Source organism: Callorhinus ursinus, unplaced genomic scaffold, assembly GCF_003265705.2.
Source record: "Callorhinus ursinus isolate GAN/ISIS: 27379988/994484 unplaced genomic scaffold, GSC_fseal_2.0 scaffold63, whole genome shotgun sequence".
In the NCBI taxonomy this organism is placed as follows: Eukaryota; Metazoa; Chordata; class Mammalia; order Carnivora; family Otariidae; genus Callorhinus; species Callorhinus ursinus.
In genome coordinates, this window is record NW_027397125.1 from 25157 (window position 1) to 51501 (window position 26345).

The window sequence follows — 26345 nt, forward strand, 5'->3', positions numbered from 1 at the left end:
TTAGGTAAGGATGAGATCAAATAAAGCCTTACAGGCTATGTTAAGGATGTTGGTCTTTTTTATGAGGCTGATGAGAAGACACTGAAAGTTTTAAGCAGTGGGATGACGTTATCATTTTTACTTTTAAAAAAGATTACTCATGTTAAGAGTAGAGAACAGATTGGAAGGAGGTTTGTGTATGGATTGGAAGGAGCTCAAGAAGAGATTGGGAGGAGGCTAGTTTAGAATTGATGGTAGCAAGTGGTGGTAAATTATCTAAAATCTCTAGTGCCTGGAATCAATATGGTAGGCTGTGGCTCCTTTTCTTTTTTAGAAAAAGGAGTGTTTGAGGCTATAGCGATGTTAGAAGTAGTTCAACAAATAGTTAATTTGATATTCAACAAGTATTTACTGTCTACTCTATGAAGGACTGTTCCTAAGTACTGTGATGTCATGTTGTGATGTCTATAATATGTGATATCATTATGTAAAAATCATTGACTAATAGATTATAAAACCTTAAATTTAGGGAGGAGAAAAATCTATAGTACTGATATTTAAATGAAATATTCTGCATGGAAGAAAATAATTGTTATTTTTGAAAGGTTTTCGATTTTAGTTTTGGCAGTCAGTAGAATTTTGCTTGTGGAAAGAAAAAGTATCAAGCAGTATTTTTTTTTTTTTAAGAGCATCTAGATATTTAGTACATTCCTCTAAAAGATTCAAATAATACTTTTGCATTAAAGGCAAAACCTAAAATTTCCCTTTCTTCTTTTGCTCTCCACGTTCCTACTCATTGCCTTCCCCAAACTGTTGTCAAGTTTGTTTTGTATCCTTCCACTTTTTACTCAAAGGTTGAGGTGGTTTGGGAAGATTGATCTGGCATTGGTACAGGATGGATTAGTGAAGAGACAGACTGGATGCCCAATGACTAGTCAGAGGACTTGTATTTGTCCAGATGCAAAGAATATTTCTTGAATTTAGATAGCTGTGGTTATGATTGAAAAGAAAGGAATAAATGCAAGTGTCAGGAAACCTTGGTGAAGGGGATATGGGTAGATAGGGCAAGGGAGAAGTCAGATGACTTATTTTACCTATAGCCATTCTCCTCCAGCATAAAGCTAGTATGCTTTCAGAAGGCAGTTTGCAGTCACAGAAGTGAATCTATAGACCCTCTCTTTTCAACCGTTAGTACACAGTTGGTTCCGACACTTCCCAGGTTTTACTCCTCCACAGTTGAATTGATTGGCAGAGCAGTGGGTTGAAAAATAGGAATAAGGCTTGACTGTTAGCTGGCTGTGTGGGCAGAATCTGGGAGAGGAGGAAGGAGAGGAAAGGGACTCCAAGGTCTCTGGCTATATAGTATGAGGACATGCGTTTGAGGTGCAAGTTTTTCCTTCTAATGTTAATTTTGATGTTCTGTCATAATGTTTTGTATTATAAATGTTGACATTTTTAGGCACATAGAATCTTTTTATAAGTACTTCTAAAACGTGTGATTTATATGTGGATTGAGAATTGTTCTTATTAAAAAGGAACTTTTAGACTTCTGAGGAACAGTTCAGTGTTTAGGGATTTCAGGGAAGATTTCTCATAAAGACTGAGTTTAGCTGAGTCATGAATTTAAGGAGTTAAGTGGCAAGGGAGGTTGGGAGGCAAGGGATGTAGGTAGTAGGAACAGCATGTGTACCAGTGCATATTTGAGAGAGCTACAAGTAGTTTGCTTTTGATAGTGTCATATGTAAGGGAGAGTAGTAGAGGAGATGAGAGCTCAGTCAAAAAATGGGCAGACACACACACACACACACACACACACACACACACACACACACACGAAAAAAAAAACCCCAAAACCAGGCAGACTGCTGCCATTAAACTGTAGATAACCAGTTCAGTGTTTCCTACATTTGAAAACAAACCATGTTTGTTTTTTTTTAAACACTTTTTTTTTTTTTAAGATTTTATTTATTTGACAGAGTGACCACAAGTAGGGGGAGCAGCGGGCAGAGGGGAGTGGGGAGCCCAGTATAGGGCTTGATCCCAGGACTCTGGGATCATGACCTGAGCCGAAGGCTGACGCTTAACGACTGAGCCACCCAGGTGCCCTGAGAAACCATGTTTTAAATTTAACACTGATAAGGTGAAATTGTGCTTTTGCTGAGTCCTGAGAGGTATTCTGTTGCTTTGTCTAGACACATTTGGCATAATCAACAGATATCAATGAATAAGTGGGTAAATGCAAGACAATTGATTTATAGGTCTCAATAAACCGTTTTTGTATGAACTAAGTGTCATGACTCAGGACTGCTTGCATTAGTGGATTTATTATTAGTGTTTATTAGTATCTTTGGAATGTAAAGCCACTTACTTCCAATTCACTTGTGCATTTCTTCCACTCATCCTTATTCCTCACTTCTGCCCACCCAAAACACACACACACAGAAAGGAAGAAAGGCAGCATGGTACTATCTATATGAAAATCGTTCTACTGTCTGGGTTTTTGTTTTGTTTTACTTTGGTTTTGAGTGAAGAGGTGAGACGGTTTAAGGTGAGAGAAAGAGTAAATAATATATTTACATCACTGAGAAGAATTGCAATAAAACATTCCTTTTACAATCAGAAGTCCTAGAAAATTTGCTTCCAAGATGTTTTGACTTCATGAATACTATAAATCATATCATGATCTTGTTTCTTTATCTTGTGGTTTCATAGAGATCAGAGCCAAACTTACGGCTCCAATTTATTGACTAGGACTGTGTGGTCTCTGTGGTCTGTGTATTAATGTCCTGGCTTTATCTTTATGTTAATAGTTACCCTGACTTTTGTATATTTTGCTGTTTTGTACACATTTTTTATACTGATGTAGTAATAGCTAATGGCCTTAACTGCAGACCAGTGAAATTATAATCTTTTTTTTAAGGGGAAATGAGGATTAGATCAAGTCCAGGCCTCTGGATTTTTTTTAAAAAGCTCACCAGGAGGTGTTGATATCCTCTCAGGGTTGAGAATCACTTGTTCTAGAGCAGGATGTTTTCAGCAAAGGGCTGGGGATAGTAATTATTTTAGTCTTTGTAGGCCATATGATTTGTCATAACTACTCAACTCTCCCTTTGGAGTAAGAAAGCCATAGATGTCATGTAAATTAATAGGTATGACTGTGTTCTAATAAAACTTTGTTTACAAAAACAGGAGCAGTGTTTAGCCCGAGGATCATAGTTTGTAGAGCCCTGTTCTACAGCCTGAACTTCAGTGACTGTGCTGTACTGTTGTTGGACCAAAACTGTATTTGAGCTAACATATTGAGGTTAATGGATTTCTTCCTTTTTCTTAAAAAGACTTTTATTTATTTATTTTTAAAGATTTTTTTGTTTTTTGTTTTTTTAAAAGATTTTACTCACTTATTTGAGAGTGAGAGGGAGAGAGAGAGAACAAGCACGGGGAGCTGCAGAGGGAGACGGAGAAGGAACAGGGAGCCTGATGTGATGAGGAGCTTGATCCTACGACCCTAGGATCATGACCTGGGATCATGACCCGAGCCAAAAGCAGATGCTTAATTGAGCCACCCAGGCACCCCTTTATAATTTTTTAAATTTTTAAATTTTTTTAAAAGATTTTATTTATTTGGCAGAGACAGAGATAGTGAGAGCAGGAACACAAGCAGTGGGAGTGGGAGAAGCAGGCTTCTCCCCGAGGAGGGAGCCCGATGTGGGACTCGATCCCAGGACCCTGGGATCATGACCTGAGCTGAAGGCAGACGCTTAACGACTGAGCCACCCAGGCGCCCCTAAATTTTTAAATTTTTAAAAAAAGATTTTATTTATTTATTTGACAGAGCATGCACAAGAGAGGGAACACAAGCGGGGGAGGGGTAGAGGGAGAAACAGACTCCCTGCTGATCAGGGAGCCCAGTGCAGGGCTCCATCCCAGGACTTGATCCCAGAACTCTGGGATCATGACCTGACCGAAGGCAGATGCTTAACAACTGAGCCATCCAGGCGCCCCATTTTTTAAGTAAACTTTTAAAGAGTATTTTTAATTTCGCAGCAAAACCTAGTGGAAGGTATGGAGATTTCCCATATACTCTCTATCCCTGCACATGCATGACCTCCCACAGTATCATCATCCCCCACTGGGATAGTTTATTTGTTATAGTTGATGAACCTACGTTGACTCATCATTATCACCCAGAGTCTATAGTTTACTAGTTTCCATAGTTTAGGGTTAACTTTTGTCACTGTACTTTCTCTGGGTTTTGACAAATGTGTAATGACAGCTACACACCATTATAGTGTCATACACAGTAGTTCCGCTGCCCTAAAAATCCTCTGTGCTTCACCTATTCATTCCTCCCTTCCCATCCCAGGCAATCAGTGATCTTTTTACTGTCTCCATTAGTCTGCAAGAATATCATATAGTAGTTGGAATCATACATTATGTACCCTTTTCAGATTGGCTTTTTTCACGTAGTAATAGTCATTTAAGGTTTCTCCATGTCCTTTCCTATCTTGATAGTTTATTTGTTTTAAGTTCTGAATAATATTCCATTGTTTGGATGTACTACAATTTATTTATCTGTTCAGCCTACTGAAGGACATCTTGGTTGCTTCCAAGTTTTGGCAATTACAAGTAAAAGTTGCTATAAACATTTTTATGCAAGTTTTTATTTATACATAGTTTGGAAACCCAAAGTGGCTGTACCGTTTTGCATTTTCATCATGGATGAATGAAAGTTCTACTTGCTCCATATCCTTATCAGCATTTGGTGTTGTCATTGTTCTGGATTTTGGCCATTTAAATAGGTATATGTGATAACTTGTTTTATTTATTTTATTTTTTATTATTTTTTTAAGGATTTTATTTGAGAGCGAGAGAGAGAGAGAGAAAGAGCATGAGCTGGGGGAGAGGCAGAGGGAGAGGGAGAAGCAGGCTCTGAGCAGGGAGCCCGATGTGGGGCTCAGTCCCAAGACCCTGGGATCATGACCTGAGCCGAAGGCAGACGCTTAACTGACAGAGCCACCCAGGCGCCCTTGTGATAACTTGTTTTATTTTATTTTATTTTATTTTATTTTATTTTATTTTATTTTATTTTATTTATTTTATTTTAGATTTTATTTATTTGACAGAGAGAGACACAGCGAGAGAGGGAACACAAGTAGGGGGAATGGGAGAGGGAGAAGCAGGCTTCCCGCCGAGCAGGGAGCCTGGTGCAGGGCTCGATCTCAGGACCCTGGGATCATGACCTGAGCCGAAGGCAGACGCTTAACGACTGAGCCACCCAGGGGCCCCTGTGATAACTTGTTTTAAATTGCATTCCCTGATGACATATGATGTGGAGCATATTTTCATATGCTTATTTTCTGTGTATCTTGTTTGATAAGGTGTCTGTAAGGTCTTTGGCCATTTTTTTTTTTTGAGAGAACAACTCCACATTATCTTTTATTTATACAAAAAGGGCATATTTAGCAAAAGACACTGAAAAAAGAGTCACTATGGCCCAGGAGACAAGGCAGGGAGGTGACAGGCCTTTGGAGGCCCTGCTTAGGGGAGGAGTCTGGGAAAAGTGGTGAAAAGTCCTGGGTAACTGCTGACTGGTGGGGCCACAGAAAGGAGCAAGCTCCAGTTGGATCAACACTGTTGGCAGGTCATGGGTGGAACTCACAGCGACCTCACTACTAACTCTCGAAAGAGTTCCAGTCAGTGCTGTTGACTGAAGTGAGAGCCCCCCTGGTTCCTGGAGGGCACCCACCAAGGGACACAGGACAGGAAGCCCAGGTTGGGAAGTGCAACTCGGGGTGAAGGCCAGGGAGAAGCAGGTGCTCTGCAGTGGCCAGGAAAGGTCCAGACTTGGTGGCGGAGTTGCGTCCTGTTACGTTTGGGCGTTCCGCTCTATCTCTGCCAGGCACTCTCTGACTAGGGCCCGGGACACATGGATGATGCCTCTCTTCAGGCGCTTCATGGCGCTCTTGCTGCCAGCATAGGTAGGCCGGATCTCTTTGCCCATCTCCTCTATGACCAACAGCAGGTCCGTGTAAGTGCTCTGGGAGCCCTGGGCTCCGGGTGGTCTGCACATAGCCCATGGAGGGCGGTCCAAAGTCGTTAAACAGGGGTCTGAAAGGGGCAGCGGCTCCTGGCACCGAGCCTGATGGTGATGGGACACTTGCGGCTGTTGGTACTGGGGTGCCTGGCCCAGGGGTGCTGGAGCCAGGGGTGCTGCTAGGGGCAGGGGCAGTGGGTTTGTAGGACATCCCCAACTCTTGGGTGCGGCGGATGCCGGCCCTCTTTGGCCCATTTTTAATTGGATTGTTTATTTTCTTATTGCTGAGTTTCAAGAGCTCTTTATAGTTTTTTGGATAATAATCTTTATCAGGTATGCTTTGCAAATATTTTCTCCCATTCTGTGTCTTGTCTTTTCATTCTCTTGATGGTGTCTTTGCAGGGCAGAAATTTTTAATTAAATTTCTTTTTAGAAATTTTTAATTTTAATGAAGTCCAATTTATTAAGTCTTTGATGGATTATGTCTTTAATATATCTAAAAAGTCATTGCCAAACCCAAGGTCACCTAGATTTTCTTCTATGTTACCTTCTAGGAGTTTCATAGTTTTGGGTTTTACATTTAAGTAGGTCTGTAATAAATTTTAAGTCAATTGTTGTGAAGGATGTAAGGTCTTTGTTTAGATTCATTTTTTTTTTTTTTGCACATGGATGTCTATGTGTTCCAGCACCATTTTTTGAAAATATTTTTCTTGCTCCATTGTATTGCCTTTGCTCCCTTGTCAAAGATCAATTGTGTATATTTATGTAGGCCTATTTCTGGACTCTCTGTTCTTTTGATCTATATTTCTGTTCTTTTGCCAGTATCACACTGACTTGATTACTGTAGCTTTATGGTAAGTCTTGAAGTTGGGTAGTGTCAGTTCTCCAACTTCGTTCTCAAAATTGTCTTTTGTCTCTCCATATAAATTTTACTTATTTATTAGGTTTTTTTCCAGGTACACTGAGATATAATTTATATGCAACATTGTGTAAATTTAAGGTGTACAACGTGATGATTTGGTACCCCTATACATTACAGAATGATTACCATAATAGGGTTAGTTAACACCTCCATCATCTCACATAATTACCACTTTGTTTTGTGGTAAGAGCCTTTAAGATCCACTCTCAGCAACCTTTCAGATATATGATACAGTATTATTAATACTGTTGTTACCATGCTGTACGTTAGATTTCCCCAGAACTTGTTCGTCTCATAACTGGAAGTTTGTACCCTTTACCCACATTTCCCCATTCCTCCCACCTCCACCCTTGGCAACCACTGTAAACTGTTTCTATGAGTTTGGCTTTTTTTTGATTTCACATATAAGTTGGTACTGTATAGTTTTTTATGGTATACCCATGCCCTCAAGGTCCATCCTATGTTGTCGCAAATGGCAGGATTTCCCATTTCTCATGGCTGAATATAGTTCTTTGTGTGTGTTTGTATGTACCACATCTTTATCCATTCATCTGTAGATGGACACTTAAGTGTGTTTCCATATCATGGCTGTTATGAATAATGTTATAGTGAACATTCTTCTCTGTTACCTTCTAGGAGTTTTAGGATATCTCTCCAAGTGGAGAGTGCAGATACCTCTCCAAGATTCTGATTTCATTTCATTTGGATATATACCTAGAGATGGGATTTCTGGATCATATAGTAGTTCTATTTTTTTTTTTTTTCAGAAACCTTCATACTGTTTTCCATAGTGACTACACCAGTTTACACACACCAATTGGCCACATGCCTAAAGGTTTCCCTTTCCTCCACATCCTCACCAGCACTTATGTCTTACTGTTCATTTGTTTTTGTTCTTTTGAAGTAGGCTCAGTGCCCAGTGTGGAGCCCAGCATGGGGCTTGAACTCACAACCCCGAGATCAAGAACTGAGCTGAGATCAAGAGTCTGACATTTAACCGATGAAGCCACCCAGGCATCCCATGTCTTGTCTTTTTGATGATAGCCATTCTAATAGGTGTGAAGTGATTATGGTTTTGATTTGCACTTTTTTAAGGTAAATTTTCCTGCCTTATTTTTTTCTTTTTTAAAAAAATTTTATTTAAAATAATCTCTACACCTGGGGCTTGAACTCATGACCCTGAGATCAGGAGCCTCATGCTCTACTCACTGAGCCAGCCAGGCACCTCTGATTTGCCTTGTTCTGGTGATTAGTGATGTTGAGCATCTTTTCATGTACTTGTTGGCCATTTGTATGTCTTCTTTGGAAAACTCTTCAGGTTTTCTGCCTTATTTGTTTATTTGCTTGCATGCTTGCTGTTGAGTTGTAGGAATTCCACACACACACACACACACACACACACACACACACACTTTGGATATTAACTCATTTCCTGATAGGTGGTTTGCAAATACTTTCTCCTATTCGTAGGTTGCCTTATCATTCTGTTGATTTTTTGTGTGTGGTTTTTTTTGTTGTTGTTGTTGATGTTGTCTTTTTTTGCTTTGCTGTAGCTTTTTAGTTTGATGTAATTCCACTTAATTTATTTTTGCTTTTGTGGCTGGTGCTTTTGGTATCCTATTCAAAAAAGTCATTGTCAGGATTAATGTCAGGGAGCTTTTTCCCTATGTTTTCTTCTGTGGTTTCAGGTCTTATGTTTAAGTCTTTAAGCCTTTTTGAGTTAATTTCTTTAATTAACATACAATGTATTATTAGTTTCAGAGGTACAGGTCTGTGATTCATCAGCCTTATATAATACCCAGGGCTCATTACATCACATGCCCTCCTTAATGTCCATCACTCAGTTACCTCATCCCTCCATCCCCCACCCCTCCAGCAACCCTTCGTTTGTTTCCTTTGCTTAAAAGTCTTATGGTTTATCTCCTTCTCTGCTTTCATCTTGTTTTATTTTTTTCCTCTCTTCTCCTCTTCCCCTGTGATCCTCTGTTTTGTTTCTTAAATTCTGCATGTCAGTGAGATTATATAATTGTCTTTCTCTGACTTATTTCGCTTAATGTAATACCCTCTAATTCCATCCACGTTGTTGCAAACTCTTTGAGTCAATTTTTGTGAATGGTATAAGATAGGGGTTTAATTTCATTCTTTTGCATGTGAATATCCATTTTTCCAAACACCATTTATTGAAGAGATTATTCTTTCTCCGCTGAGTGTCCTTGACTCCCTTGTCAAATGTTACCAGACCATATATGTGAGGGTTTATTTCTGGGCTCTCAGTTCTGTTCCACTGGTCTATGTGTCTGTTTTTATTCCAGTGCCATACTTTTTGGATTAATAGAGCTTTCTAATACCGTTTAAAATCAGGAAATGTGATGCCTCCACCTTTGTTCTTTTTTCTTTAGGATTCCTTTGCCTATTTGGGATATATTGTGGTTCTGTATAAAATTTAGGATTGTTTTTTCTTTCAGTGACAAATGCCATTGGAATTTTGATAGGGATTGCATTGGCTTTACAGATGGCTTTGGGCAGTATGGGTATATAACAGTATTCTTCCCCTCCATGGACATGGGATATTTTTCCATTTATTTGTGTGTTCAGTTACTTTCATCAAAGTCTTACAGTTTTCACAGTACAGATCTTTCACCTCCTTGGTTAAGTTTTTTCATGTGTATTTTATTGTTTTTGATGTTACCATATGAAATTAATACAATTACAGTACAAAAAGTTGTATTTTATTGTTTGTGATGTATTGCTTTGTATGCTCCTAATGGAATTAAAAAATTCTTTTTCTTGTATTTCATTGTTAGTGTATTGAAATGCAATCGATTTCTGTGTGCCAATTTTGTATCCTGCAAATTTACTGAGTTCTCTTATTCTAGTATTTTTTGATGGAGTCTTTAAAATATTGTATAGAGAAGGTCATGTCATCTGCAAACAGACTGTTACTGCTTCCTTTCTGATTTGGATGCTTTTTGTTTCTTTTTCTTGTGTAATTGCTCTGGCCAGAACTTCCAGTAGAATAGAGGTAATGAAAGTGGGCACCCTTAGCTTGTTGCTGATATTAGAGGAAACGTTTTTAATCTTTTACCCTAGAATATGATGTTAGCAGTGTGCTTGTCATATATGACTTTCATTATGTTGATAAGCATTGTTTCTGTAACCAATTTGTTGAGGGTTTTAATTTTGAAAGGATGTTGAATTTGGTCAAACACTTTTTCTGCATCTGTTGAGATGATTATACGATTTTTATTTTTCATTCTCTTAACGTATATAACACATACTGATTTGCATATGTTCAAACATCCTTGCATTTCAGAGATAGATCCCTTCTGGTCATGTTTATGATCTTTTTAATGTGCTGTTGAATTCAATTTACTAATACTTGTTGAGAATTTTTACATGTATATCATCAGGGATATGGGCCTGTAGTTTTTCTTGGAGTGACCTTATCTGATAGCTTTGATGTCAGGGTAATTTTGGCCTTATAAAATGAGTTTGGGAGTGTTCTCCTCAGTTTTTAGAAGAGTCTGAAAAAGATTGGTGTTAATTCTTTAAGTATTTGGTAGAATTCACCAGGGAAACCATCTAGTAATGGCTTTTGTTTGTTGGGAAATTAAAAAAAAATACATTATTTTGTTTATTTGAGAGAGAGTGCATGTGCGTTAGTGGGGGGAGTAGCAGAGGGAGAGGGACAAGCAGATTCCACGCTGAGCATGGAGGCCAGTATGGGGCCAGTCCCACTACCCTGAGACCATGATCTGAGCCAAAACCAAGAGTTGGTCACTCAACTGACTAAGCTACCTAGGCGCCCCTGTTGGGAGATTTTTGATTACTGATTCCATATCTTTACTTGTCATTATTCTGTTCAGATTTTCTGTTTCTTCCTGATTCAGTCTTGGTAGGTTGTGTGTTTATACAGATTTATTCATTTCTTGTAGTTTATCTAATTTGTTGGTGTATTAATTGTCCATTGGAGCCTGTTCTGATTCTTTGTTTCTTTGGTTTGTGTTATATTTTCTTTCATTTCTGATTTTGAGTTTTTCTTTTCCTCTTTCTTTTTTTTTTAAGATTTTATTTATTTATTTGACAGAGAGAGAGAGACACAAGCAGGGGGAGTGGCAGGCAGAGGGAGAGGGAGAAACAGACTCCCCACAGAGCAGGGAGCCCCATGCAGGGCTTGATCCCAGGACTCTGGGATCATGACCTGAGCTGAAGGCAGACGCTTAACCAACTGAGCCACCCAGCCACCCCATCTTTCTTTCTGTCTGTCTGTCTGTCTGTCTTTTTCTTTTTCTTTTTCTTTTTCTTAAGTGTCGCTAAAGTATTGTCAATTTAGTTTTTCTCTTTGAAAAACCAGGTCTTAGTTCCTTTTCCTAGTTCCTTGAGGTGTAAAGTTAGGTTTATCTGAGGTCTTTTTCTTAATGTAGACTTTATTAGTATAAACTTATCTCTTAGAACTGCTTTTGCTGCATCTTGTTTCAGTAAGTTGTGTTTACATTTTCATTTGTTTCAAGATATTTTTTAATTTCCCATTTGATTTCTTTGGACCATTGGTTGTTCAGGTGTGTGTTTAATTTTTATGTATTTGTGGTTTTCCAGTTCTCCTCCTGTTATTGATGTCTACCATCATACCACTGTGGTCAGAAAAGATTCTTGGTATGCTTTCAGTCTTCTTAAATTTGCTAAGTCTTGTTTTGTGAGCTAACATAGGATCTGTGGAGGATGATGTATGTATGCATGAAAGGAATGTGAATTCTGCTACTGGATAGAATATACTTACCTTTACCAGTATGTTGTATTAATTTCATGTTACTGATTAGCATCCTTTTTAGCTTGAAGAAATTCTTTCAGCATTTCTTGTAAGGCAGGTATAGTGGTGCTGAACTCCTTCTCAAGCTTTTGTTTGTCTGGAAAAGTCTTTATGTCTCCTTCATTTATGAACGATAACTTTTGCTTGATAAAATATTCTTGGTTGGCTGTATTTTCTTTCAGCACTTTGAATATATCAGCCCACTCTGTCCTGACCAGTAAGGTGTCTGATGAGAATTTTGTTGATAGCCTTATGGGGATTCCTTTCTAGGTGACAAATTTCCTTTCTCTTGGTGCTTTTAAGATTCTCTTTGTCTTTGGTTTTTGACAGTTTCATTATAATGTGATTAGAGAAGATCTTCTTGAGTTGATTTGTTTGGGGACCTGTAATCTTCATGAACTTGAACGTCCAAATCTCTATTCTGATTTGGGAAGTCTCTGCTATTACTTTAAGTTTTCTCGCCCTCCTAATTAGGCCATCTCTTCTCTGTAGTACTCCAGTAGTTCACAAATTGTTTCTTTTTATGCTATCCCAAAGTCATGTAGGCTTTTTTCACTTTGTTTTCATTCTTTTTCTTTGTTCTCCAGTGACTGGATAATTTCAAAATTCCTGTCTTCTACTTTACAGATTCTTTCTTCTTATTGATCCATGCTACTGTTGATGGTCTCTATTGCATTTTCTCTTTCATTGTATTCTTTCGCTTTAGAGTTTCTGTTTCTTTGTTATGATTTTGGTCTCTTTGTTAAATATCTCATTTTGTGTATTGTTTTTGCTGATTTTTTAAAATTTATCTGTTTTCTTGTAGCTCATTGAGCTTCCTGAAAGAGATATTTTGAATTCTTCATCAAGTAAATTGTGGAACTTCATGTCTTTGGGGTTGTTTACTGGAAAATTATTGTGAGCCTTTGATGGTGTCATTTTTCCTTGAATTTTCATGTTCCTTGAATTCTTGTGTTGCTGTCTTCACATTTCAAGTATTGGTCACCTCCTCCAGTCTTTACTGGTTGACTTCAGGAGAGAACTATCTTCTGTTAGCTCTGCTAGGGATTCTGAGGCCTTCACAGATCTTCCATAGCTATGCCTGCTCCAGATTTCTTGCTTCTCTTTGTGGCAGTATGCTTAAGCTTCCGTGTTCTTTTTTGATTCTACAAAGTGCCAGGCTAGGTGCTCAAGGCCTACTTTTGGCTTTCCCATAGGTGATACTTACATGCTCAAGTTAATGATGCCTCCCAGGCTTGCACATTTGGGCTGGCTTTCCATATGTGCTTTTTGCATTTTTTGCAAAAGCTCACTTTCACCACTGTCGGGTGTGTTGACAGGGAGCCAGTGATGAGGTGGGGGTGTGTGGGGGTTAGGCATGTGGGGCACCAGTAGTGCCTGTAGGCCAGTTTGGGGAGGATCTACAGGCAAGGTGTTTCCAGCAGCTCATGGTTGGGTCTTCTGTTCTGAGTCTGGCTCCTGGTCTCCCAGTTGCTTACTGCCCCCTAGTCATGCAGCTCATGACTTAGTATTTTGGGTGGGGCAAGAAAGAAATGGGCTTCTTTGGCAGTGTGTCACACATCCGGGGAAGTCAGGCACTCCCTCACTCACACTCAGTTTACTTCAGAAGAGAAATCATTGGCAGAGAAGAGCTCTTTTGGCACTGAGCTGTTTTGGAGCTTTCTTGGAGGAGGGGTAATGTGGGTAAAGTCAAACTATTCCTTTTATCCTTTCCAAAGCATCTTATCTCAGATTTTTTCCCCCCAGTAATGTGCAGGAACTTTTCCACTGGACTCCTGGACTTCCCAAAGGTTTTCTCATCTGTGGGTGATTGTCTAAATTAGTGTTCTCCAGGGGCTCCTGGACTGGGGCTGTGAGGAGCTGAAGCTGGTTCATGGGCCACCTCAGCATCCACATCCAGGACCAATGTCTGTATGTCTGTTACCTGATGCATGGGTGGGTGAGAGTCCTCCTAGATCCCTTGGCATATGGTACTAAGTGTCTGAACCAAAGGTAATTGGGGCTGGAGCTGAGTCAGTCCTCTGGAGCTGATTCTGGGTCTGTAGTCAAGACCGTAGTCAAGTCAGCTGCCTGGGTGCTGGCCTGTCTTCTTAGAACAGCTCTCCTCCATCTTGGACTGCACTGGGTTTCACAGTCTCTTCTCTGGATCTTAAACTCTTACAAAGGCACTTTTGTCTGTAGATGGATGCCAGATTTTTGTGGCTGAAGGTGGTTATGATGGGGGATATCTTTTTTGGTATCTTTTTTTTTTTTTAAAGATTTTATCCATTCACTTGAGAGAGAGAGAGAACACAAGCAGGGGGAAGAGGCAGAGGGAGAGGGAGAAGCAGGCTCCCCACCAAGCTGGGAGCCCGATGTGGGACTTGATCCCAGGACCTGGAGATCATCATCTGGGCTGAAGGCAGACGCCAAACCATCTGAGCCACCCAGGCACCCCTTTTTTGGCTATCTTGCTGATATCACCTTTCCATGTAAACTTTAGAATCTGTCAGTATTCACAAAATAACTTGCTAAGATTTTGTTTGGGATTGCATTGAGTAAATCAAGTTGGGAATAAGTGACATCTTAAAAGTATTGAGTCTTCCTCTTCATGATCATGAAATACCTCTCCATTTATTTAGTTCTTTGATTTCTTACATAAGAGTTTTATAGTTTTCCTTATAAAGATCATGTACATATTTTGTTAGGTGGTTTCTTTCATTTTTTTAAAAAAAATTTATTTATTTGAGAGAGAGACAGAGCATGAGCATGGGCGGCGGGTAGGTAGAGAGGGAGAGAGACAAGCAGACTTCCTGCTGAGCAGGGAGCCTGACATAGGACTCTGTCCCAGGACCCTGAGATTATGACCTGAGCTGAAGTCAGACACTTAACTGACTGAGCCACCCAAGCACGCTGGTAGCTTTCTTTTTAATGCTATTGTATCTCCTTAGTTGGCATTTAGATTTCTTTTTTTAAAAATTTTTTAAAAAGGATTATTTGAGAGAAAGAACATGAGCAGGGGCAGGGGCAGAGGGAGAGGGAGAAGCAGGCTCCCCACTGAACAGGGAGCCCGATGCGGGGCTCTGTCCCAGGACCTTGGGATCATGACCTGAGCCAAAGGTAGATGCTTAACCGACTGAACCACCCAGGCATCCCTGGCATTTAGATTTCTAACTGGTTAGATTATTTGGTTTGGATTCCGTATCTGGTAATTTATTAATAAAGTATTTCTTCCTCTTTTGTGTCTTTCTATTTTTGTGTGTGTGTGACTTTCTATTTTATAACTGTTGTGTATGTGAACAGAACATCTCTTTGTTCATATCTCAGATTTTTTTGGACTAGCTACACAAATGATTCTACATCTCTTTTTGGCATGGCTGTAACTTAAAAATTCAGTTGATTTCAGTAGAGGTTTATTAATTGAGTCTTATACTTTTTATAATTCTCCTTTTTTAAAATTTATTTTTATTATTATGTTAATCACCATACATTACATCATTAGTTTTTGATGTAGTGTTCCATGATTCATTATTTGTGTATAACACCCAGTGCTCCATGCAGAACATGCCCTCTTTAATACCCATCACCAGGCTAACCCATCCTCCCCGCCCCCCAGAACCCTCAGCTTGTTTCCTGAGTTTGGGGTAAATATAATTTGTCAGATAGTGTCATACTGGTCCTGATTTTTGGTTTGAAAAATGTGGTTAATGAATCACTAGGATGGAGATGTCCAAGACTGATTCTGTGAGACTATTGTAAGCTGGTGTAAATGAGGAAATAGGCAGAGTCAATGGTAGGACAAGGTACTTTTGTTGGTATTTATAGAACCTTTTTTTTTTTTTTAAAAGGCAGAAGTACTTTGTTGTTCTCAAGTCAGTTAATTAAGGGTGGTACTGATTGTGACAGTATTAACTACCACCTTACCTAATAGTTTACAAAATGATGCATTATGGTCCTTAAGTAATTTCCTAATGGAGTCACATTTATTTGAGGATGAATTGAAGATGTGAGTTTGTTACTTTAGTGAGGAATAACTTAGAAAAGTGTAAATGTTTAATTTTTGTTTCTCTCATTTATAGAACCTCTATTCAGAGCATGAATTGTTTTGTAGATCAAAAACATTCTCAGCTGCCCTGAGAAAGTCAGCTTTCTCTATTCTCTTCCCTTCCAGTTAATTAGAATTTATTTGGTATACAAATTAGTTAATGATGACTTGGGGTGGTTAATCTTAGAGTAACAACTTTAGTAGTTTCACTCTTGACACATTAGAATTGTATTTTGTTCTATCTTAGAATTATAGACTGGGAGTCAGTTTGGTATAGTGGAAGACCATGGCCTTTAGAGAGACATAGTGGATCTGTTTTCCTAGCAGTGGTACTTTGGGCAAATTACTTAACCTCACGAAATTCTTTTTCCTCATTGTAGGTTATTCTAAATGGGATATTTAACATAAAGATAGATGCCTTTCTTGTGTGTGGTACAGAGTACATATTACAACAGAATTCCTGTCTCCATTCTTGTCTTCTCTGTGTTTTCCCGGTCCACTTTATAAAACTGCACCTGAAGTGTTCTTTCTAAAGCCAAAAACTAGTTCATGCTTTTTCTTCCTGAAAATCCTTCTGTGGCTCCCTTGTAGCCTCAGGATGAAGTCCCAATTCCTCAAGGGCCTATAGGATTTCTCTAGTCTTGTGGTGTATTTCCCCCTTGTGCTTGCTGACCACTGAGGCTTGCTCACCTCCAAGCTAATGTCCTTGTTCATTACATTTTGCTTTGAACTCTATCTTTTGCTCTTTGCCCTCTCCTTTCTGACCCCCAAGCTGCTTCTGTTGTTAAGAATGTTAGGTGAAATATAATTTCAGTCCCTTAAGTCCCTATGACAAGAGTAAGAGCTGTGTAAAGACCTTTGGATGAAGATGCAGACCTGGGTTCTAGTCCTAGCTCCTCTATTTACTAGTTAGAGGATACTTGTACAAATTAGTATCTCTGAGCCCTTATCTGTGAAACTGGGATGTCTGCTTAGTTTATTGTGTGAAAATGCTTTGGAAACTAAATGTGTAGCTGTTAAAAGTGCTACTATCAAGAGTATATTTTGGGTATTAGTAAGATGGCGATATTTCCTAATGTTTGAGGCATTGGATTATGTTCCCCTGCCCCAAATTTATATGATGAAACCCCAACCCCCCCTTGTTACTGTATTGTAGATAGGGTCTTTAAGGAGGTGATTAAGGTTAAATGAGGTATAGGGTGTGGCTCTGATAGAACTGGAGTCCTTATAAACAGAGATCAATCTCTCTCCATCATGTGAGAACATATTGAAAAGGTGGACCTCTGCAAGCCAGGAAGAGAGCTCTCACCAGAAACAGAATGCTGATCTTGGATTTTTCATCCTCTAAATATGTTAGAAAATAAGTTTCTATTGTTGAAGCCATTCAGCATTTTGTTATGGCAGCCCGAGCAGACTAAAACAGATTAGAATATAATTGCCTTGTGGGAAGGGCAAACTAGACTGATTTTTCAGATTTTTTTAAAAAGATTTTATTTATTTGACAGGGAGAGCGCATGCATACACAAGCAGGGGGAGCTGCAGAGGGAGAGGGAGAAGCAGGCTCTCCGCTGAGCAGGGAGCCCGATGTGGGTCTTGATCCCAGGACCCTGGATCATGACCTGTGCTGAAGGCAAATGCTTAACCGACTGAGCCGCCTAGGTGCCCCCAGATAACATTTTTTAAAAAAAGATTTATTTATTTGAGAGAGAGAGAAGGAGAAGGAGAGGGCCAGAGGAGAGGCAGTGAGAATCTTAAGCAAACTCTGTGCTGATGCGGTGCTCTCTCTATCTTATGACCCTGAGATCATGACTTCAGGCAAAACCAAGAGTCAGATGCTCAACCTATTACACCACTGAGGTACCCCTCAGATAACCTTTTAATGAGTAACACAACCAGCTGTAAATTAGTGAACTAGTTTAGAAAATGGCTTTGGTAATTTGGGAGTTGCCCTAATAGATTTTTTTGTCTGTATGACAAGGAGAATTAGTGTGTTACTTTCAAGTTTAACCAAAACCCTTTTTTTGGAATGTACTCTGCCCCTTCCCATATAAAAATTATTAAGGATGTTGGGCGCCTGGGTGGCTCAGTCGTTAAGCATCTGCCTCTGGCTTGGGTCATTATCCCAGGGTCTTGGGATAGAGCCCCGCATCGGGCTCCCTGCTCTGCAGGAAGCCTGCTTCTCCCTCTCCTACTTCCCCTGCTTGTGTTCCCTCTTTCACTGTCTCTCTCTCTGTCAGATAAATAAATAAAATCTTAAAAAACAAAACAAAACAAACTCAGGCTTAAACAATAAGGAACATATATTATTTTATATCACAAGAAATTCCAAAGTAGGGTTGTCCCAGGGTTGGTTAATTCTTTTTTTTTTTTTAAAGAATTTATTTATTTGAGAGAGAGAGAGAGAGAGAGAGAGAAACAGCATGAGAGGGGAGAGGGTTAGAGGGAGAAGCAGGCCCCCCACTGAGCCGGGAGCCCGATGTGGGACTCGATCCCAGGACTCCAGGATCATGACCTGAGCCGAAGGCAGTCACTTAACCGACTGAGCCACCCAGGCGTCCTCAGGGTTGGTTAATTCTTTAGCTTTGTATTATCAAGGATTCAAGTTCTTTTCTGTTTTCCCTTTTCTGTTTGATGGGGTGGTAGTGAGGTATGATTAGCCTTATTTTTAGTTTACTGGTGTCTGCAAGTGCTGGTTGCGGTAAAAGTGTTACATGTGATTATAGAACATTTGGAAATTCCACAGAAGAATGAAGATGAAAACACAAATCATTTATATAGTCCTGCTGTAATTGGAAATAATGCTGATGTATCTCCTCTCAATATCTGGTGAGTTAGTTTGCATAGGTATTTAATTATAGCAAACAAAATTAGGTCACACTATATACACAGGTATGTATTGTGTTTTTTTCCATTAAGATTATATAAAGAGAATTTTCTTAGTAAAAATAATTTCTTTCCGAGTATCGAAGAGATGATCATTGAAAAAATTGGATACAGAAAAAAATATAAAGACTATTAAAAATCACCCATATCTCAATCATCCAGTGATATTTACTAATATAATATATGTATATTTTATTTTTATATTTTATATTTGTATAAATATATATTATATATATAAAACATACATATTTTAAAGTTTCATTTACTTTTATTTTAGAGAGAGTGTGTGTGCAGTGCAAGTGGGCTGAGGGGCAGGGGGAGAGGGAGAGAATCTTTTGCAAACTCCGTGCTGAGTGCAGAACCTGTCTAGTGGCTGGATCTCATGACCCTGGGATTATGACCTGTGCCAAAACCAAGAGTTGACTGCTCAACTGACTGAGCCACCCAGGGACCTTTATACAGATTTCTTTAAAAAAAACAAACAAACAGGTATTCAGGGTCCCTGTGTGGCTCAGTTGGTTTAAGTGTCCAACTGCATTGGGCTCCACACTCAGTGTGGAGTCTGCTTGAGATTCTCTCTTTCCCTTTCCCTTTGCCCCTCCCCCTGCTCTCTCTCTCTCTCTTTCTCTCTCACACACACACTCTCTCTCTCAAATTAATAAATAGAATCTTAAAAAAAAACAGGTACATAGTCATTTTGTAACCTGCTTTTTTACTGAATATACATCTTTTCTTGTGGTTCATACCCCAGCATCTTTGCTTCTTCACTCTCAACCGATACCTGTGGTCTCATAAGGAGTTTCAGTTGACTAAGAAAACTTAGACCGAGTTTACAGATGGTTTTGGGTCATATGCTTCTACCACCCGAATATTGATATTTTTAGCACTGTAGCCACGATCCAGAAGGGCAGTGGTGAAGGGAAATTCTGATGAGTAGAACTTTGAGCAGTGTACCTACTTATTTATTTTGCCTGGAAAGAGAGATGGTTAGAGATGTAGATCCATTCTGACTCATGGCAGTAGCAATTCTTGGGCTTATTCATTATGGACCTGGAAAGAACATAATTGGAGGTATGGGGAATAGATATGTAGATATGCTTATGAATGGATATCAGCTAATGTTTGTGTTCATTGTGAATGCCCATCAAAGAGCAACCACAGCAGAGAAGGATCTTAATAATCAAGTGGACAAAGTATAACCTCTGAATTCTAGCCTATTTCCTCATCCACCTCTATCATTGCCCATTGGGCTCATGAAAAAGATGCCAGGGTGCAGGCGTGGAGGTTGTGTGTCCATATGCTAAGCAATATGGACTTCCATTCACCAAGACCAGCCCGGCTGCCACTACTGCTGAATGACCACCTTGCTAATAACAGAGTGCTGAAACTGAATCCCTGAGATAGCATCATTCCTCTGGTATTTCATATCACGTTGCCTTTTTTTTTTTAAGATTTTATTTATTTATTTATTAGAGACTGCACACGTGAGCTGTGAAAGGCAGAAGGGGAGGGAAAGGGAGAAAGAATCTGAAGTGGACTCCTCACTGAGTGGGGAGCCTGGTGTGCCGAAAACAAGTCAGATGCTTAACCAACTGAGCCACCGAGGCGCCCCCATATAACATTGCTTTTGACCAGGCAGCTCATTTTACAGCAAGTAAAAGGTGGCATTGGGCAGATGTTCATGGAATTTCTAATTTTACCATGTTCCCCACTACTCTTAAGCGGCTGGTGGCAGTTCCTGTGTGGTGCTAGGTAATGTTCTCTAAGATGTGGTCCAGTCTCTGAATCAGCCAGCAGTGTGTGGTGGTATTTCTTCTGTAGCCAGCATTCATAGGTTAGGGAATTAAGGGGTTGACAGGGAGTGAATTCTTCTCACTATTACCCCTAAAGGTCTACTAGCAAAATTTTTGCTTCTTTTCTCACAGCTCTTGGATATGCTGATTTAGAAAGGAATGCTGGGGAATGCAACATTGGTTCTGTTGAACTGGAAGTTGAGCTTCTGGCCACTTTGGCTTCCTCATGCCAGTGAATTCATAGGCAAAGCAAAAGATTATCATATTGGTTAGGGTGATTGAGTCTGATTCCAAAGTGGAGATTGGGTTGCTGTTACACAGTGGTAAAGAGGAATATGTATGGAATGCAGGAGATCATCTGGAGTGCCTCTTAGTACTTCATGCCCTATGATAAAAGTTAATGGAATACTCAAAGAATCGAATACAGGCAAGGCTGCTAATGGCAGTGGTTTGAGTCAGCATACCAGGCAAGGAAAAGTAACCAGATGAGATGATTGCTGAGGGCAAATGGAGTATGTGATAGATAGTGGAAAAACATTATAAATACCAGCTATGACCTCATGACCAGTTACAGAATGAAAACTCTAGTATTTATATTTGTTCTGTACCATAACATTTGTATATATATTAACCAATTATTTTTCTCCTCTCTCTCCAGTTCTCTTATATTTAACTTCATTTGTTAATAGTGGGTCAGCCTAATTATTTCAGTATTTAAGTTACAGGATATCAAAGGGGAAGTACAACTCAGCCAGCTAGAAAAGGAATGAATATTACTCAAAGAGAAAGTGGACTTTGTATTCTCTTTTGGGGAGATAGAATCGTTTTGGTTGTATGAGGTTGAGTGTATCATGTTAGACTAAAGCATGTTTTTGCTATTGTCTTTATTCAAGAGTTAAATATGATGAAAGAGGTTTGTACATATGCCATATTGACAGAGGGTACTGTGGTGGTTTGTACTATTTCAGTTTACTTAAGTTGAAACTATGTATCTCATAGTTCTGTAGTAGGGTTCCTTCCCTGTATGGTTGTGGGTTAAAATTGAGTAAAAGAGAATTTGTGTAAGCAACATTTATTAACCTCTAAAGGTTTTTGTGGTTAGATGTAGTAAGAGGCACAGAGGTGTTGGTGGGTTCCAGCTTGACCTTGATCTCCTTTGTTCTGCATGTAGCTCTTTTTTCTGGTTGCTGACAGTTTGGGCATCAGGCCCCTCACTTGATATGAGACCTGCAGAAGCATAGCTTCCCAGATCTCCTCAGGAGCATTTCCTTTGCAGTTCCATTTCTCCAGCTGGGTGTGTTTGGTTTCTCAAATTGACTGATGACTTTCTGATTCTCTCACGTCCCTTGTGGACTATCTCAAACTTTCCCAGCTATTTCTATAATTGTGTATGGTAAATTTCTATAATTTCTTATTCTGTTAGTCTTAGTGGCTGTGCTTCCCAGTTTGAATCCTGACTTAATACACTTTACTTGTTGGTAAATATCTATCACTTTATTGACTACCTGGCATTCTAGTATATGAATTTTTTTAATCACCTGTCATTGGTCATTTAGATTATTTCTTTTTTTTTTTCTTGTGATTATAAACAAAGATGGTTGGACATCCTTAAACATACATTTTTTTTTTTTTTTTGGTTTTGTTTGTTGGTTTGTTGCACTTGACCTTTTATTTATTTTTTTGGTAAATTCCTAGAAGTGAAGAATATATGCTTTTTTTTTTTTTGAGATTTTATTTGTTTATTTGATAGAGAGAGAGATAGCCAGAGCTGGAACACAAGCAGGGAGAGTGGGAGAGGGAGAAGCAGGCTTCCCACGGAGCGGAGAGCCCGATGTGGGACTCGATCCCAGGACCCTGGGATCATGACCTGAGCTGAAGGCAGACGCTTAATGACTGAGCCACCCAGGCTCCCCAAGAATATATACATTTTAAAGAACTGTTATACATGTTGTCTAATTGGACCCTCCAGCAGTATGTGAAAGTGCTTGCCCAATATACACTCTTGATCATGATGGCTCTTTCAATTGAATTCTTTTTTTTTTTTTTAAGGTTTTATTTATTCATAAGAGACACAGAGAGAGGCAGAGGGAGAAGCAGGCTCCCTGCTGAGCAGGGAGCCCAATGCGGGACTCAATCCCAGGACTCTGAGATCATGACTTGAGCAGAAGGCAGATGCTTAGCCATCTGAGCCACCCAGGTGCCCTCTTTCAATTGAATTCTTTTTAAAGTTGTTATTTAAATTTGTTAATTAACATACAGTATAATATTAGTTTCAGGCATACAGTATAGTGATTCAGCACTTCCATATAACACCCAGTGCTCATCACAAGTGCACTTCTTGGGGCATCTGGGTGGCTTAGTCAATTGAGCATCCTACTTTTGGTTTTGGGTCAGGCTGTGATCTCAGGATGGTGGGATTGAGCCCTGTGTTGGGTTCCACGCTCAGTGCTGAGTTGGCCTGAAATTCTCTCCCTTTCCCTTTCCTTCCCCCTCTGCCCCTTTCCCCTCATGCCTGTTCTCTCTCTAAAATAAATAAAATCTTCAAAAAAAAGAACCCTAGAAAAACAAGTGTACATCTTAAGCCCCATCACCTTTTTAACCCATCCCCCCACCCACCACCCTTCTCAAAGTAATTCTTTTAAGAAGAAAGAAGATCATATGAGAATATAATTAGTTAACATGGAGTTAATAGGAAGCTAGTGTCTTGGACTAAGTATGAAATATATTCTGTCAGTAATACTTAAATGTGTAACTAATTTTGTGTTTAAATGTAGTTCCTCTTGGGGCATCTGGGTGGATCAGGTTAAGCTGCTGCCTTCGGTTCGGGTCATGATCCCAGGGTCCTGGAATTGAGCCCCATGTTGGGCTCCCTTCTCCGCGGGAGCCTGCTTCTCCCTCTCCCCTGCTTGTGCTCTCTCTCTCTCTCAAATAAACAAAATCTTTTAAAAAAGTGGTTTCTCTTTTGAAAACTGGGTTCTTACAGGTTTTCCATTAAGCCTGTTTTTTAAAATACAAGTTTATTTTTTTTTTGAGATTTTATTTATTTGACAGAGAGAGAGAGCAGGGGGAGTGAGACTTCTCCTAGATTTTGCTGGAAGCTCATTGGCCTGTTCGAAGTTGCTTAAGTGGGAGATGGTAGGAGGAGCTGTGCTAACGCTTACAAATAACTAGGTTTCAGCCTGAATTGTTGAGCAAACAGTTTGTTCTTTTTGCTGGATATTTGCCATAACCTGGTAGGGTTTCTTTTTATTTATTTTTCACTTTTCTTGAAATGGGACATTTCCAACACAATGTTGGAGAAAATCATATCATTTCAGTGCTAGCTGGGTATTGAGAATATGCATACCCTAATCTGCATAACTCCATGCTAAATAGGTTTATTTGTCAGTAGTGAGCCAGCATTTGGCCTGTGTGCACTCCCCCCCCCCAACCTCTCATTCTTCTCCACAAAATGATTATGATTCCTCCTGGAAAGTTTCTCAGGTCTCAGACCAACCAAACCTTAGGTTGGCCTTCAGCAAAGTAGATGTTTTGTGTACTTTATGGTATATAAAAATCTTCCTGTTACAGGTTTTAAAACTTGACATTTTAAATTCTTCCTATTAACATTAACATTTTTTTTTTTAAGGGCCCGTAGAAGGCTCCCTGCTCAGTGGGGAGTCTGCTTCTCCATCTCCCTCTGCCCCTTTACCCTGCTGGTGCTCTCTCTCTCTCTCTCAAATGGATGAATAAAATCTTTGAAAGAAAAAAAAATACAGGGCCCTTAGACCAAGAAGTGTTCCTTATATGTTGTATATATAATCAGTTCTAAGAAACTTCCTCCTCACCCCTTCATTTTAACATTTCTGAAATTGGGATGCATTTTACAGTTAAAAAGCTGTCACCCAGAGCAGTAGTCCTTGTACTTGTGTGAACTTGGTTGTTTTTGCTGGTGGTTTAACTCGACTATTGCAACCTGTTAACAGATCATTTACAGACCATTTGAGGAAAGAATAGAGTCCTGGGTTTTGCCTTAAGACAGTTTTGGAGGGTGACACCTTCTGGTAAGATTAAGTTAGCACTAGCATCAAAATGTGCAGAATTGGTGTCAGCAGCTTGGAAGAACATTCTGGAAATAATGATAGAGCCTTATCTTAAAAGATTTTTGTGTCACCTGCAGTGGAAAGTTGACAGCATCACCTATATAGTATTTTTGCCACTTTGTTTAATCAGAACCTAGTCATAAGGAAATAATCAGACAAATCCAGCTTATAGGACTTTCTGTAAGACTGGTTTTTATTTTATTTTATTATCATTAATTTATATATTTGTAAAAAAAGATTTATTTATTTGAGAGAGAGTGCACAATCACGAGCAGGGGGAGGGACAGAGGGAGAGCGAGAATCTCAGGCAGACTCCCAATGTAGAGCTCAGCAACCTGAGTCAAAACCAAGAGTTGGACACCACACCAGGTGCCCCAGCTGATTTGGATTTTTAAAATAACATCTGTGTTTTGAACATAAAAAAATGTCAGGGTTGAAGGGTAAAGGTTATTTTAGTTTTTTTTTTTTTTTTCAATTTGGTATAGCAGTTCCTATCCATTGCCTTATTTATTTATTTATTTTTTAAAGATTTTATTTATTTATTTGACAGAGAGAGACAGCGAGAGAGGGAACACAAGCAAGGGGAGTGGGTGAGGGAGAAGCAGGCTTCCCGCCGAGCAGGGAGCCCGATGTAGGGCTCGATCCCAGGACCCTGGGATCGTGACCTGAGCCGAAGGCAGACGCTTAACTAACTGAGCCACTCAGGCGTCCCCCATTGCCTTATTTATTATAACAACCTCATGGGAGGCCAATGATTTTCTGCCAATTTCCAGGCAGTCTGATTGTATAAGGGCACAGACAGTAAGGCCAGTCTGAGTAAAGACTGTGATCTCATGCTCAGAGTTTGGCTCACAAATTCTTTTCAGCATTTGTAACAGTCAATTTCCTTTTTTTTAAAAATTTTTTAATTAACATATAATGTATTATTTGTTTCAGGGGTACAGGTCTGTGGTTCATCAGTCTTACACAATTCACAGCGCTCACCATAGTACTTACCCTCCCCAGTGTCCATCACCCAGCCACCCCATCCCTCCCACCCCCCACCATTCCAGCAACCCTCAGTTTGTTTCCAGAGATTGAGTCTCTTACGGTTTGTCTTTTTTTAAGATTAAAGATTTTTTATTATTTTTAAGGAATCTCTACACCTAATGTGGAACTTGAACTTAAAACCCCAAGGTCAAGAGTTGTATGCTCCACCTACTGAGCCAGCCAGATGCCCCTTTGTAATTTATTTTTTTAAATTTTAAGTAGGCTCCATGCCCAATGCAGGACTCAGATTCATGACCCTGAGATCAAGAGTGGTTGTCTCTACTGACTGAGCCAGCCAGGCACTCCAAGATACTGTCAAAGAAAAGTGTTCTGAGTTTATTTAAAAAAATAAGTGAAAATTAATTTTTAATGTATTCCAGGTAAAAAATTTTGCAGGCAGGGGCACTTGGCTGGCTCAGTCAGTGGAGCATGTGACTCTTGATCTCAGGGTGCTGAGTTCAAGTCCCATGTTGGGTGTGGAGCCAGTATTAAAATTTATTTATTTTATTTTTTTATTTTTTAAAATATTTTATTTATTTATTTGACAGAGAGAGACACAGCGAGAGGGGGAACACAAGCAGGGGGAGTGGGAGAGGGAGGAGCAGGCTTCTCGCAGAGCAGGGATCCCGATGCGGGGCTCAATCCCAGGACCCTGGGATCATGACCTGAGCCGAAGGCAGACACTTAACGACTGAGCCACCCAGGCGCCCCGGAGCCAGTATTAAAATTAAAAAAAAAAAAATTGCAGCCTTATAAAACCAAGTAAAATCTTTATTTATTTATTTATTTGAG

The 26345-nt window shown here is 39.5% G+C and overlaps 1 protein-coding gene and 1 pseudogene across 9 annotated transcripts in view; one reads left to right on the forward strand and one right to left on the reverse strand.

The window, feature by feature from the left end:
• The window catches only part of ABI1 (abl interactor 1), a 127112-nt gene that overhangs the window by 20990 nt on the left and 79777 nt on the right, over window positions 1-26345 (forward strand). The window lies entirely within an intron of this gene.
• LOC112839123 (cyclin-dependent kinase 2-associated protein 2 pseudogene) lies at window positions 5676-6263 on the reverse strand (annotated as a pseudogene).